The sequence below is a fragment of the Siphateles boraxobius genome, unplaced genomic scaffold, assembly GCF_051911475.1.
Source record: "Siphateles boraxobius isolate OS27281-9 unplaced genomic scaffold, OSU_SipBor_1 25, whole genome shotgun sequence".
NCBI lineage: Eukaryota > Metazoa > Chordata > Actinopteri > Cypriniformes > Leuciscidae > Siphateles > Siphateles boraxobius.
In genome coordinates this window covers 2,439,325-2,454,275 of record NW_027508866.1, presented here as the reverse complement: position 1 = coordinate 2,454,275, position 14,951 = coordinate 2,439,325, and the positions used below count along the sequence as shown (strand labels likewise).

General features: G+C 42.8%; 4 non-coding genes across 4 annotated transcripts; 3 read left to right on the top strand and 1 right to left on the bottom strand.

The window, feature by feature from the left end:
- Positions 1-844: 844 nt before the first annotated feature.
- trnar-ccg (transfer RNA arginine (anticodon CCG)) lies at positions 845-917 on the bottom strand. Its single transcript has one exon. It is a non-coding gene; the product is annotated as a tRNA-Arg (tRNA).
- Positions 918-1,076: 159 nt separating this feature from the next.
- On the top strand, positions 1,077-1,149 carry trnap-ugg (transfer RNA proline (anticodon UGG)). The gene has a single exon. It is a non-coding gene; the product is annotated as a tRNA-Pro (tRNA).
- A 318-nt stretch (positions 1,150-1,467) lies between these two features.
- On the top strand, positions 1,468-1,539 carry trnap-cgg (transfer RNA proline (anticodon CGG)). Its single transcript has one exon. It is a non-coding gene; the product is annotated as a tRNA-Pro (tRNA).
- A 2,037-nt stretch (positions 1,540-3,576) lies between these two features.
- On the top strand, positions 3,577-3,648 carry trnap-ugg (transfer RNA proline (anticodon UGG)). The gene has a single exon. It is a non-coding gene; the product is annotated as a tRNA-Pro (tRNA).
- Positions 3,649-14,951: the final 11,303 nt, after the last annotated feature.

Here is a 14,951-nt window from a genome sequence, read left to right as displayed (position 1 = left end):
GCAGACGGTGACAGCTGTCAAAAGCCCCGCAAGGCTGCCCGTGATGATTGAAGCGGTGGGCAGAGCTGTCTGCACTCAGACTGGGTCTATGAACCACAATATGGATAACATCATGGAGAAGCTCACAGCTTTGCAAAGGCAAATGGATCGTTTCAGATACCAAAACGGACCAGGAGAATAGCCTGCATAAATTGAATGCGGCTACTCGCCCGAAGACCAAACAATCCCAATCTTATCTGTTTCGGCACCCCCCTACCAGCACTGGCCTTGGCCAAGGCCGCTGCTGGAACAACAGTTCTCCCGGAAGAGCACTGAAGTGAGCCGCTCTTGTTCAAACTTTGACTTTTAGTTCAAAGTCAAGCCTACGGCATAGCCTATATGCGGCTGTTTACATTTAGAGCCCGCCATTTCTGTTCCATGTGTTTTTCTCCAATTACACAGCCATTTTGGTTATATGGACAAAACAAACGTATCGATGATGTTTTTCGATGACTAGATTAATTTAAAGTTCATGACTCTTTCCCACCTGTTTTGTGTGTAGTCTGCCTCTCTGCTTTCGTACGCAAAGCCTTCGTCGTAGGTCCAGTGCAAAAGCAAGAAGTGGCCTTTTCCCCTTAGGCCACTGGGCCTCTTGCGCACAGTGCTTTGTGTAATTTCAGCCTGAAAGGGCACATGCACGGGCAGGCAAGAATGATTCAATGACAGTCTGACGCACACAAAACCCCACCACAGCTATCCGAAGTTTGTCCGTTCTATGCTAACTCAGATCTTGCGGTCATTATTGCTTTGAACAAACCATCCTTGAATTTGTCGAACATCCAACTTAAATATAGCCCATTAAAGACGACCCAGGTGGGACTTGAACTCACAATCTCCAGCTCCGGAGGCTGATGCCTTATCCATTAGGCCACTGGGCCTTGTCTGGAGTTCTTTTTCCTTTGATCAGTAATTTGGCTTCAAGGGGTTTCTAACGCTCAAACAGCTACACTTTCGTATCTTGACGCCAGGTCGTGTTCCGTCTTTGAGATGGGCTTCACTGAATTTGTGGCGCCCTCCCGAAAGACTTAATGTAAAAGAGCTTCGTTGGTCTAGGGGTATGATTCTCGCTTTGGGTGCGAGAGGTCCCGGGTTCAAATCCCGGACGAGCCCGGGGATTTCAGACCAAGCAGCTAGAGCAACAAGGTTGGATCCTTCCTTTTGCAGCACTGAGCCAAACTCAAAACTGTCATGTTTTTGAAACCCTTACTACTGCTTGTGTTAATCTGTACTACAACATAGCCAAGATTCAGCCAGATGACAAGCGCTTATTTCCTTGCACAGAACGAACTCAGAATCGCTGCCTGCCAGGGAGTGTGGCTCCCTAACGACAAACGCTTTCTATTAAAACTAGTGCCTTCCCATTCTGTAAGAGGCCAGCATTCAGTGACTCTACAAGTGTACGCAAGTAGCCGTATCTATTGTCAGTCAGGCTCGTTGGTCTAGGGGTATGATTCTCGCTTCGGGTGTGAGAGGTCCTGGGTTCAAATCCCGGACGAGCCCAGCAGTTTGAGAACAAGCAGCCAGTCAGATGACAAGCGTTTATTTCCTGCACAGAATGTACTCTGAATCGCTGCCTGCCAGAGAGTACGGCTCCCTAACGACAAACGCTCTTATTAAAACTAGTCCCTGCTCATTCTGTTTGAGGCCAGCGTTCGGTGACTGTACAAGTGTACGCAAGTAGCCCCATCCAGCGTCAGGCAGGCTCGTTGGTCTAGTGGTATGATTCACGCTTCGGTTGCTAGAGATCCCGGCTTCAAATCCCTGACAAGCCCTTACACCTTTAGTATGAGTTCAAGGGTTCTCTGACTCTGTATGCAATTGCATGTGATACCACAGGTTTTTTTTTTTCTTTTTTTAAGCTGGGTGATAAAACAAATTGTGCTCTTCTTGGTGTATGAAAGGCATTGTTTTTCCTTAGAAGTTGACAGAGAAGAAAGCTCATTCTGATGGAGAAGAAAGCTCATTCAGAAGCTCAAGCCTGCTTGAATGAGTCAGTCAGAAACTAGACTTGCTGAAGTTCTCTCTGGAGCTGAGACTCAGTGAGTTGCCCAAAAATCACCCGAAGGGCAATCTGATTATGGAGGAGTTAGCCATGTTGTCCTCCCCACCTCTCAGCCCCCGCCAAAGCATTTACTTTTCTTTATAAACAACTTCATAGTCTGGCCATTTACTGCAACCCACATAGTACTTGACGTCACGTTCTGCAGCATCAGAGGCTGATGCTTTGGCAAAATTGAACTTTTTTCGCAGGTCTGTAGATGCTGTAGTGGGATTCAAAGCATTTTAAATCGCTCTTAACTGAATTACCGTGGCTCTCTTGCAGAAACGCTAAGAACGGGTATACTTGTTGTTCTGTGGAGTTTCTTTGAACAACTTTTCATTGACTTTTTGCAGCATCGGCTTAGAGCAAGCGCAACAAGCACGCCCTAGTAACAGCCTCCCTAGGTGGGAGGCTGATACCTTTTAGTTCAAAGTCGAGCCTACGGCATAGCCTATATGCGGCTGTTTACATTTAGAGCCCGCCATTTCTGTTCCATGTGTTTTTCTCCAATTACACAGCCATTTTGGTTATATGGACAAAACAAATGTATCAATGATGTTTTTCGATGACTAGATTAATTTAAAGTTCATGACTCTTTCCCACCTGTTTTGTGTGTAGTCTGCCTCTCTGCTTTCGTACGCAAAGCCTTCGTCGTAGGTCCAGTGCAAAAGCAAGAAGTGGCCTTTTCCCCTTAGGCCACTGGGCCTCTTGCGCACAGTGCTTTGTGTAATTTCAGCCTGAAAGGGCACATGCACGGGCAGGCAAGAATGATTCACTGACAGTCTGACGCACACAAAACCCCACCACAGCTATCCGAAGTTTGTCCGTTCTATGCTAACTCAGATCTTGCGGTCATTATTGCTTTGAACAAACCATCCTTGAATTTGTCGAACATCCAACTTAAATATAGCCCATTAAAGACGACCCAGGTGGGACTTGAACTCACAATCTCCAGCTCCGGAGGCTGATGCCTTATCCATTAGGGCACTGGGGTTTCTAACGCTCAAACAACTACACTTTCGTATCTCGACGCCAGGTCGTGTTCCGTCTTTGAGATGGGCTTCACTGAATTTGTCGCGCCCTCCCGAAAGACTTAATGTAAAAGAGGCTCGTTGGTCTAGGTGTATGATTCTCGCTTTGGGTGCGTGAGGTCCCGGGTTCAAATCCCGGACGAGCCCGGGGATTTCAGACCAAGCAGCGAGAGCAACAAGGTTGGATCCTTCCTTTTGCAGCACTGAGCCAAACTCAAAACTGTCATGTTTTTGAAACCCTTACTACTGCTTGTGTTCATCTGTACTACAACATAGCCAAGATTCAGCCAGATGACAAGCGCTTATTTCCTTGCACAGAACGAACTCAGAATCGCTGCCCGCCAGGGAGTGTGGCTCCTTAACGACAAACGCTTTCTATTAAAACTAGTGCCTTCCCATTCTGTAAGAGGCCTGCATTCAGTGACTCTACAAGTGTACGCAAGTAGCCGAAGCTATTGTCATTTAGGCTCGTTGGTCTAGGGGTATGATTCTCGCTTTGGGTGCGAGAGGTCCCGGGTTCAAATCCCGTACGAGCCCAGCAGTTTCAGAACAAGCAGCCAGTCAGATGACAAGCGTTTATTTCCTGCACAGAACATACTCTGAAACGCTGCCTGCCAGAGAGTACGGCTCCCTAACGACAAACGCTCTTATTAAAACTAGTCCCTGCTCATTCTGTTTGAGGCCAGCGTTCGGTGACTGTACAAGTGTACGCAAGTAGCCCCATCCAGCGTCAGGCAGGCTCGATGGTCTAGGGGTATGATTCTCTCTTCGGGTGCGAGAGATCCTGGGTTCAAATCCCGGATGAGCCCTCTCACCTTTAGTATGAGTTCAAGGGTTCTCTGACTCTGTATGCATTTGCATGTGATACCACAGGATTTTCTTTTTCTTAGCTTCTGACTGGACTCATTCAAGCGGGCTTGAGCTTCTGAATGAGCTTTCTTCTCCGTCAGAATGAGCTTTCTTCTCTGTCAACTTCTAAGGGAAAACAATGCCTTTCATACACCAAGAAGAGCACAATTTGTTTTATCACCCAGCTTAAAAAAAGAAAAAAAAAGCCTGTGGTATCACATGCAATTGCATACAGAGTCAGAGAACCCTTGAACTCATACTAAAGGTGAGGGGGCTCGTCCGGGATTTGAACCCGGGATCTCAAAAACATGACAGTTTTGAGTTTGGCTCAGTGCTGCAAAAGGAAGGATCCAACCTTGTTGCTCTCACTGCTTGGTCTGAAATCCCCGGGCTTGTCCGGGATTTGAACCCGGAACCTCTCGCACCCAAAGCGAGAATCATACCCCAGACCAACGAGCCTCTTTTACAGTAAGTCTTTCGGGAGGGCGCCACAAATTCAGTGAAGCCCATCTCAAAAAGAAAAAAAAGGAAAAAGGAAAGGAAAAAGGAAAAGGAAAAAAAACTCCAGACAAGGCCCAGTGGCCTAATGGATTAGGCATCAGCCACCGGAGCTGGAGATTGTGGGTTCAAGTCCCACCTGGGGTGTCTTTAATGGACTTTGTTTAAGTTGGATGTTCGACAAATTCAAGGATGGTTTGTTCAAAGCAATAATGACCGCAAGATCTGAGTTAGCATAGAACGGACAAACTTCGGATAGCTGTGGTGGGGTTTTGTGTGCGTCAGACTGTCAGTGAATCATTCTTGCCTGCCCGTGCATGTGTCCTTTCAGGCTGAAATTACACAAAGCACTGTGCGCTAAGGGGAAAAGGCCACTTCTTGGTTTTGCACTGGACCTACGACGAAGGCTTTGCGCACGAAAGCAGAGAGGCAGACTACACACAAAACAGGTGGGAAAGAGTCATGAACTTTAAATTAATCTAGTCATCGAAAAACATCATTGATACGTTTGTTTTGTCCATATAACCAAAATGGCTGTGTAATTGGAGAAAAACACATGGAACAGAAATGGCTGGCTCTAAATGTAAACAGCCGCATATAGGCTATGCCATAGGCTTGACTTTGAACTAAAAGGCATCAGCCTCCCACTGTTGTAAACCTTTTTCTTCTTTAAGGGGTCATGACATGGTTTTTTGTTTTGTTTTATTATGTTCCCTTAGGTGCAATTATAGTATTACTATAGTTTTTTGTACAAAAAAACTTTAAAAATATAGTGATTTATGACTTTTTCCCACCCTGTTTCTCACCTCTGATACAAACAGTCTGTTTTGGAGGTGTTTCCCCTTTAAGAGTTCAGTGTTAACGCCCACTGTTATGATTGGCTAATGTCAGTGCTGCTTATGCATAAATTATTAACGTTTATCATTTTGTATCACACGTAGACTACACAATGCTCCACCACGTGAAACTTCAGTCTTCCGATCTTTTACCATCGTGTCAATTCTCAATTGATTTTGATTCAAATGCGCGAGAGAGAGAGAGAGAGAGAGAGAGAGAGAGAGAGAGAGAGAGAGAGAGAGACTCAATATTCAAAGACTCAAACAGGAACAGCACATCTGCGTAGCATCGCAGTCATCTTGTAAACAGACCCACTCGCTGCACGACAACGCATGCGATGATGCGAAATGAGGCGTAGTTGTCTTGCGCTGGAGGCGGTCATATGCAAAAGACTGGTACGTCACTTCGTACTGTGACGTCACTTCATACCATGTATCTAGAACGAGCTGTATTTAGAGCTTGATTAAATAAATGCTTCGTTTATAATGGGGAGGACGTCTTAAGCTATGAAACTTGCAGGAAGTTTTAATAGTACATAGATCTCTTATATACCAAAAGATCAAGGCAAATTTGGTTTCTCATGTCATGACCCCTTTAAGTGTAGGAGACTTAGAAGCGAAAAACCAGGAGACGTTGGGATATCTTTCAATGCAGAAGTTACTCTTTATTGAAGACTTTGCTGTTGCGATGCTGTAGTCACCAAGTCTAAAATCTTACCCAAGTCTGACTAAAAGAAACGTTCCCTTGCAATTTATAAACATTTTAGGGGCAGGGCTTAACAGTATGATGAACAAAGCATGTAGATGAAGTAATACAGGTTTAGGAGCCTGCCCTATACTGAGAGTGTTACCAATTCCAATCCAATCAGCATAACTATTCAAACAGTGAAACTACCAAAGTTTCAGTAATCTGCTTACAATAGAGAGAAACAGGAATATCAGGCTGGAATAGAGCCAGATACAGAAAAACAGGATTTGCCGGACTCTCTTGCTGGAAAACTGTTTCACAGCAAATATCATCATCATCATAACCTTAAATGCTGAATTCAGTATATGAAACTGTCTCAGTTTATATAATATTGTATTGGAACCTAAATGAAAACATTTTAATAAATTTGTAACACTACATTTCCCCCTTTGAGAGTTCTAATAACTCTCACATTATATACAAATTTAAACACTTAAAAGTTCATTCTTGTAACTTGTGATTGTTACAGGCACATAACGCATGTTCTATGTTTGCTTTTCTGCAATTGCATGCTGACACAGAAACAAAGATGCAATTTTGGGTCCGTGGCGACCCTGCGGGTAATAGTCTTTTCTGTTAGGAACTGTGATTTTTTCGTGAGAGGCGTGATTCATATATTGTATGAAACACTTGATACTGTGGACGCATAGATAGTACGCCAGTAGAACAAACAACAACATAATTGCTATTTCCTTTATCCACAGCCAGGGTTTACCAATCAAGTTTCCGAACCATGAAGAATTATCTTCAGTCATCTGGTGTAATTTTGCTGAAAGATCAAGAATGTCTTGTTGGATTTTGTTCAAGTTCTCTGTTGGATCCATTAACCCGGTGCAGCACTCAGGTCCGATGATGGTGGAGGCTCCTCCTTGCGTTGCTAAAATGTAATCCAAGGACACTCTGTTCTGTAAGATCATTATCTTGTGCAAAGCGAGAGTGTCCGTGATGTTACCAAGGGCCAAAGCCGTATCATTAGCCAATTTCTGTACAGAATTCGATAAGCTTCTGACTTGATCAAGGGCTTGCATGACACCATAAGATGGTATTAATGCTCCAAGAGTTCTTGACCACCATGTTTGTGCACAAGTGAGTCCTGGAATGCAGCCATCTGCGTGTGGCATGCAAACGTTCTTCCCAGCAAACAAGGCATTTCTTGACATATTCACCAGCTCTAAGAATATGTTGTTTCTGGAGTCCACACTTTGTGCAATATCCATTATGCTTAGTAGTACGACAATCTTGATCATGTTGATGGATTACTGAAGGTAAAGGTAAAGTCTCTGCGTTGTGTATTTTTTTTTCTTTCGTGATAGTTGGTTCGGCAGTGGGTCTAGTCGTTTTCTTTAGGTTTTCTTGTGGCTTCATACGCAGATGATGAGGTCGGTGCATATGGGTCCCGGACAGTCATCAAGTGGTGTCTGCACAGAATAAGAAAGAAAACAAAAGACAGGAGAGCAGTTTTTGTTCAAACACTAGGATTGTGAACTTTTTCGAGTCTGCTAGACCAAGGTTTTCTTTCCCTGACACAATACTGCAGCTGTTGTAATCAACATCACTTGATGTGGTCCATGCCACTTAGGTTCTAATGGCTTTTTCCTGAATGACTTTATCATGACCCATTGACCTGGGATGATTGTGTGTCCACCTTCCGGTGGAGTCTGCCAACATGACTCAACTCTCTCTCTGGCACTCTGTACCGCCATTGTTAGGTTTTCACAGTAAGCAATCAGGGCATCTGAGGCAATGTGTACATCAGCATTTCTAAGATCAATCACACCTGGCATCTGCATGGGGCGTCCAGTAATAATCTCATGAGGGCTCAGTCCTACTGTTCTGTTAGGTGATGCTCTCATACTACACAGTACTGCTGGCAGTGCTTCGACCCATTGTACCCCTTCCTGATGCATTTTGCTTAGTCTGGTTTTGATTGTTCTGTTCGATCGTTCAACCTGTCCTGATGCTTGTGGCCTGTATGGGCAGTGAAGATTCCACTTAATCTTCAAAATTCTAGACACTTCCTTGACTACTTGTCCTGTGAAGTGTGTACCTTGATCTGAGTCAATGCAATCTGGTAATCCCCATCTGGGAATGAAATCAGTGACAAGACATTTAGCAGTATGTGCAGCTGTAGCACGCCCTGTTGGATAAGCTTCTACCCATCTTGAGAACTTATCTATTACTAGCAAAACATCAGTTTTTCCCTTACAACGAGGCAATGATATGTAATCAACTTGCAGGTGACGAAATGGTCCTGATGGGGCTGGGGTATGTGCTGCTGGTGTAGTGGCTGCTGGTACATCATTATTTTTCTGACATGTAACACACCTCTTGGCTGTTTCTGTGGCTACATTTCTGAATTTTGGATTCCACCACTGATTTGAGAACCTGTGATTCATCGTTGCTGGACCACTGTGACCCAAATTGTGTATTTGTTGAGCCAAATATGGCAACAGTGATTCGGGAGCGACATACTTTCCCCCTTTCACTTTGATCACTGCTAATTTCTTTGGAAGTTTCATGGAAAACATTAGATCTTTCACTAATTCAGCATGCTTAATGGGGGATCCAGCAGAAGTTAGAAACTGTCTGGTTTGCCAAATGACACCAAAATCATGAATTACCCCAAAAGCATATCTGGAATCTGTGTAGATATTAGCAACTGATCCTGAAGCTAGCGTGCATGCTCTTGTTAGGGCTACTAGTTCTGCAGCTTGAGCTGAAAAATGATCTGGAAGATGTCCTGAAGCTAACACTTCCTTGGTGGACGTTACTGCATAACCTGCTCGTCTGTTACCTTCAATTACTTGAGCTGAACCGTCAACAAACAACTCAAATTCTGAATTCTCTATGGGAGTTTCTTTTACTTCACTCGTAGGTGTATATGTAAGCGTAACACAATCGTGAGTCATTTCTCCTTCATCCTCTAACAAATTCTCAGTCATTGCAGACATCATACATGAGGATGGGTTTGTGACTGGTGCACACTGTAAAACAATGTTCGGAGCTGTGAGAGTTGCTAACCAATTTCCCCAACGGGAGGAGGTTACAGAAGTGACTTTTGCTTGATTCATTAGTGCGGACACTGCATGAGGGCATTTTACATTAACAGTCTGACCTAACACCATTACTGTTGAAGCCTGAAGAGCTAGATGAACTGCCTGCACTGCTCTAAGACATGGGCCCATACCTTGAGCGACTATGTCAAGTTTACCAGAATAGTAATGAATTGGGCGTAAACTGCCCCCATGATCTTGCATTAGACATGCAGTCATAAAGCCTAAGTGTTCATGGACATAAAGCACAAAGGGTCTATCAGATTGGGCAATTCCTAATGCTGGTGCTTTACATAGTGCTCTCTTCAAATCATTGAATGCTTTGAGGTGAAGTTCTTCCATACACACAGTATCTGAATCTTTACCATGGTCTTTCAACAAGTCATAGAGAGGCTGTGCAATCAAGGCATATTCTTCAATCCACGGTCTACAGTAACCTGCTGTTCCTAAAAATGAGCGGAGTGTTTTAATGGTAGTAGGCGGAGGTATGGTTTTGACTGAAGCTGCTCGATCCTGTGTAATGGATCTATTTCCTGCACCAATTGTTTGACCCAGAAATGTGACTTGCTTTTTAGCAATTTGAGCTTTTTGAAAGCTACATTTGTGTCCTTTTTATGCAAATAGTCCAACAATGATGCCAATTCAGTTTGATGTACCTCGTGATCTGTTGAGGCAATCCAAATATCATCGACATATTGGATCATAGTGGACTGTTTTACCGGACATTCTGGGTCACACAAATCACGTCTGACAGCCTGATGGTATATGGTTGGGGAGTTTTGAAATCCCTGTGGCAAACGTGTCCACTGGTATTGTTCATAGTCAACTGTGAAAGCTAACCATGGCTGACTGTCAGAGTGCAATGGTACAGAAAAGAATCCATTAGACATATCAATTACTGAAAAAATCTTACACTCTAATGGTAGGCCATTACAAATTGTGGAAGGATCTGCCACCAGGGGGGTGATTTTATCAAAATGTTTATTGGCTACTCTGTAGTCTATGGTGAGTCTCCATGTCCCATTGGATTTCTTGATGGGCCATATGGGTGAATTACATGGACTGTTGGTTTTAACTAGCACTCCTTGCGTCAGCAATTTTTCTACAATAGACTTGATCCCCTGTATAGCTTCCTTATTGATCGGATATTGTTTGGTGACCGGAGGTGGAGTCCCCGTCAATTTTATTGGTTCTACACCTGTCAACAAACCACAATCATCCTTGTCTTTAGCCCAAATTGGATGGTTCTGTAAGAAACCATACTCTGGAGGGATTACATTATTGGTAGAAACTTGTGCTGAGGAAATTTTAATGCTAGCAAATTCTGAGGACATGTCTAACGTTAGATGTACTTGTCTCAGGAGATCCATGCCTAAAATTGCACCTGTATTTAATGGAGCACATAGCAATTTTGTAGTCAGAGTTTTTGGGCCAAATTTTACCTCTATGGGCGGAGTTTCATACAAAACAGAATCTTCACCTACTACGCCAGTTAAAGAAAGTTTGGTTTCCTTGTACGGAATGTCTAAACCTTTAGCCAATTTTGTAGGAATTATTGTAATTTCTGCACCTGTATCAAGCAAAAAGTCAATCTCTTTCTCTTGTATGCTACCTTTCACAAAAATTTTTGTGTCATTATGATGGATTACAGGTGAAAGGTAGCTACTCACAGCTCCAACAATTAGTTTTGTTCCTGGCCTTTTTGTGCTCTTAGAAGAGCCTGAACGAGCTGTCCTAAAGTTTCAGTGGACACTTGCGGAACTACTTCAGGGTTGCATGCAGGCTGAGAAGGAGCAGAATTATGCATAGCATTTCTTTTTGTATCTTGCAACTTCTTCCTACACTCTTTCTCCCAATGTCCTAATTTTCCACAATAGTGGCATGTGCCTTCTTTTTTAGACCACCGACTTTCTTGTTTTGCTGTGCTAAATGTAGCTGCTGCTGCTACTCTCACTTTGGCTTTAACATCAGCATCTCTTTCCCATGCCGCCAAACTGTCTAAGTTACTTCTGAGAGTTCTGTTAGACCAAGCTATATCTAGAAATGTCAAAGCTCTTCTGTATTCGGCCACAAGGCCATCTGACCAGATACGAATCAGTGGTCCTTTGTCATCGAGCACACTTTCAGAATCATCCACTATTCCACTGTAAGTTACGGCTGACTGACAAAACCTCTCAGTATATTCGCACACATTTTCATCTTTCTTTTGTACACAGCTAGTAATTCTAGACCAATCTATTTTGGGCCCTAAGATATTCTTTAGGATTTTCAAAACACCTTCTCTCATATCACTTCTACTGGCATGTTGTAGTTCAGAAGTCTCAGCAGATTCAAAACTGTTGAATTCAGTTTCAGTTAAAATTTGTGACATTAACTGTGTGACCTCTGTTAACGACATGTCATATAGACGCATTTTGCTGATTAATGTTCTTCTAAATTCCGAAAACTGTTTACGTGCTGAAGGTAGGCTCTGGGACAGTCGCTCTATGTCTTTAGGTCCAAGTGCTTTTGCAACAGTTTGGATTTGGACAACAGAAGAGTTGGGAGGAACACTTTCAGTTCCCTCAATTCCCTGCGATCTCCTTCTAGCACCACACACATTGACTGAATTTACAGGCACATCAGTTACTGGGCAGAGAGCCGCATCTGTTTCAAAGAACGCTTGTAAGTCAGGGTAAATGTTATCCGGCTGACTAACTTCTTCATCAAATTTTTCTATCGGTTTGTTGCGGTTCAATTTCTCGGTCAAAGAAGAAATTCTAGCATGTAGCTCTTTGTTCTCTTTCTCTAGCTCTGAGTTATGCTGAGACTGTTGTGTAGCTAGTGCTAACCCAAATTCTCTATGGCAGCATAATATGCCTTTCACATTTTTTTGGGGGGATACTTGCTCCAAGCACCTTTTTACACTCATCTACCGACCAAGTCTTGTCTGGATGAATCTCATATTTCTGTGTTAGTTCTTGTCTAACTTTTCCTTGTGACTATTAGGTTCATTTGTTCTCCTAACAGTGTTTTGAATTCACTATCTGACCACAAAGGAGTAGCAAGACCACCTTTTTCAGTTGTGGGAACCAGCCTAGCATTCCTTCTAACCATTTTGTAATGTTTCTTTGTTATCACACAATCAAACACTAAAAACTTCTCTGATCAAACAGAGGGTACACTCAAAAACTGATCAACTATCGTTAACCTTCCTTCAAATTACTAGCACTTTTACGCTAATCTTTCCTGCTTACAAGAACAGAAGATAAACAATTCTTCTCTGTTGAAAAACAGAGGATAAAACCAACTTCCCTGACTATACAGAGGATGAACACTTCCCTGGCAAAGCAGAGGATAAAACAAAATATTAGCACGTAATGCTAACCTTCTATGTGAACAGAGGATGAACAACAACAAAAATAAAAATAAATAAAATAACTAGCACGTAATGCTAATCCTTCTCTGTGAACAGAGGATCACCAAATAAAAAACAAAAAAAACTAAATAACTAGCACGTAATGCTAATCCTTCTCTGTGAACAGAGGATCACCCAATATTAACACGTAATGCTAAATTCTTCCCTGCCTGACAACAGAGGATCACTTTCATCTCTAACAGAAAACTTTAGAGGATAAATCTAGTTAACCAAACTCTACAGCTGTTTGTTAACTCTTCTTCTGACGGCGCAGAGGAATGACAAATTTGTACTGGTCTTCAGTGGTTCTTTGAATAGAGTGGAAAACTCACCAAATCGTTGGTTGTGCGGAAAGATTCCGTCTGGAAACTCAGTCAGAAAAAGTTCTTTCTTTGTTGAGATACTATTGTACTGGAACCTAAATGAAAACATATTAATAAATTTGTAACACTACACCACCTAGGGAGGCTGTTACTAGGGCGTGCTTGTTGCGCTAGCTCTAAGCCGATGCTGCAAAAAGTCAATGAAAAGTTGTTCAAAGAAACTCCACAGAACAACAAGTATACCTGTGCTTAGCGTTTCTGCAAAAGAGCCACAGGAATTCAGTTAAGAGCGATTTAAAATGCTTTGAATCCCACTACAGCATCTACAGACCAGCGAAAAAAGTTCAATTTTGCCAAAGCATCAGCCTCTGATGCTGCAGAACGTGAAGTCAAGTACTATGTGGGTTGCAGTAAATGGCCAGACTAAGAAGTGGTTGATAAAGAAAAGTAAATGGCCAGACTATGAAGTGGTTGAAAATATGATGCTTTGGCGGGGGCTGAGAGGTGGGGGGACAACATGGCTAAGTCCTCCATAATCAGATTGCCCTTCGGGTGATTTTTGGGCAACTCACTGAGTCTCTGCTCCAGAGAGAACTTCAGCAAGTCTAGCTTCTGACTGGACTCATTCAAGCGGGCTTGAGCTTCTGAATGAGCTTTCTTCTCCGTCAGAATGAGCTTTCTTCTCCGTCAACTTCTTAGGGAAAACAATGCCTTTCATACACCAAGAAGAGCACAATTTGTTTAATCACCCAGCTTAAAGCAGCACTATGTAGTTTTTCAACCTTCATAATATATTTCCAAGACCCTTGAGATGGTACATTGACTTACAATAGGTTGAATGGCACGTCTGCCATAGCCTGACAGTGTCTGTATCGCTTTTGCTGGCACTATGTAACTTCGGGTTTCGGGTAGTAACCCGAGCACAAAAAAACCTACAAAATTCGACTGCTTTACGGCATACGTCACTTCCCCCGCTTCCTCAGATTCTGGCGTGAGCGCCCAACTACCGTTTGATACCCGTCTGTATGTTGTTGTCATGGCCGAAGCAACAACTAAAAGGAAGAAGGCAAAGGTTTTGTCAGAGGAGACTAAAAAAAGAAAAAGGGAGAGAGACAAATTAAAAGGCCGGACGAGGATCAATATTGGAGGGAGAGCAAGACAGTTTGAAGACGGTGAGAGTGCGGCTGCGACCGGCTCTCTCTCTCTCTCTCTCTCTATCCTCATTCTTTCAGTAACATTTTGTAACCCTGTCACAAGCGCAGCAGTCAGTCATCTATAAAGTGTTTGTAAATTTATAAATAAATCAGGGAGTCAGGGAGCTGACTACCGCGCGAAATGTAAAAGGCTGAATAACATGGCCTGGCCATGTAAGGGAATCTATCTGGTCCTCCATTTATCTTCATGAATCAAGTAATGCTAGTAGATTAGCGAATTATCAATCTGGTAGCTAGTAACGTTAAACACTAACATGCTAGTTTATGATGGTTATAATAAATAATCTTTCAGGATAACTATCCTAATGTCTGCAGGCTGATAGTCATGTTTGTTTATTTATTTTTCTGATGAAAGGCTATTGGTCTTGCCTCAGTCTATAATGCAAATCGATTTTCAAATTTGCAGATTCATCTATGGTAGCTTGATATTATAATATTGACGATATATGGCTATTACCTACCACACAAACATTGGATTGAATTAGCATATTCGTTATGTAAAACAGTAGCCAATTATATTCATATGACATGCTGAAATATATGCCAATGTACCTGGGATGAAGACATTTCACACGCAATGCTGTCAGTCTGCCCAAGACTTGAGAACTCGCGAGAACTCAAGATGGTATCGACTTGTCAACAAATGCACGTGTATCCCCTGGTGTAACCATGACAGATTTTACGACCGTAGTAGAAGACAATACTGTTTCCCAACTGTAGGGGGGCCCGAGAGCAAAAACCGCAAAAACAACATAGTGTTGCTTTAAAAAAAGAAAAAAGAAAAAAAAATGAAGATTTCCTGTGGTATCACATGCAATTGCATACAAACTCAGAGAACCCTTGAACTCATACTAAAGGTGAGAGGGCTAATCCAGGATTTGAACCCAGGACCTCTCGCACCCAAAGCGAGAATCATACCCCT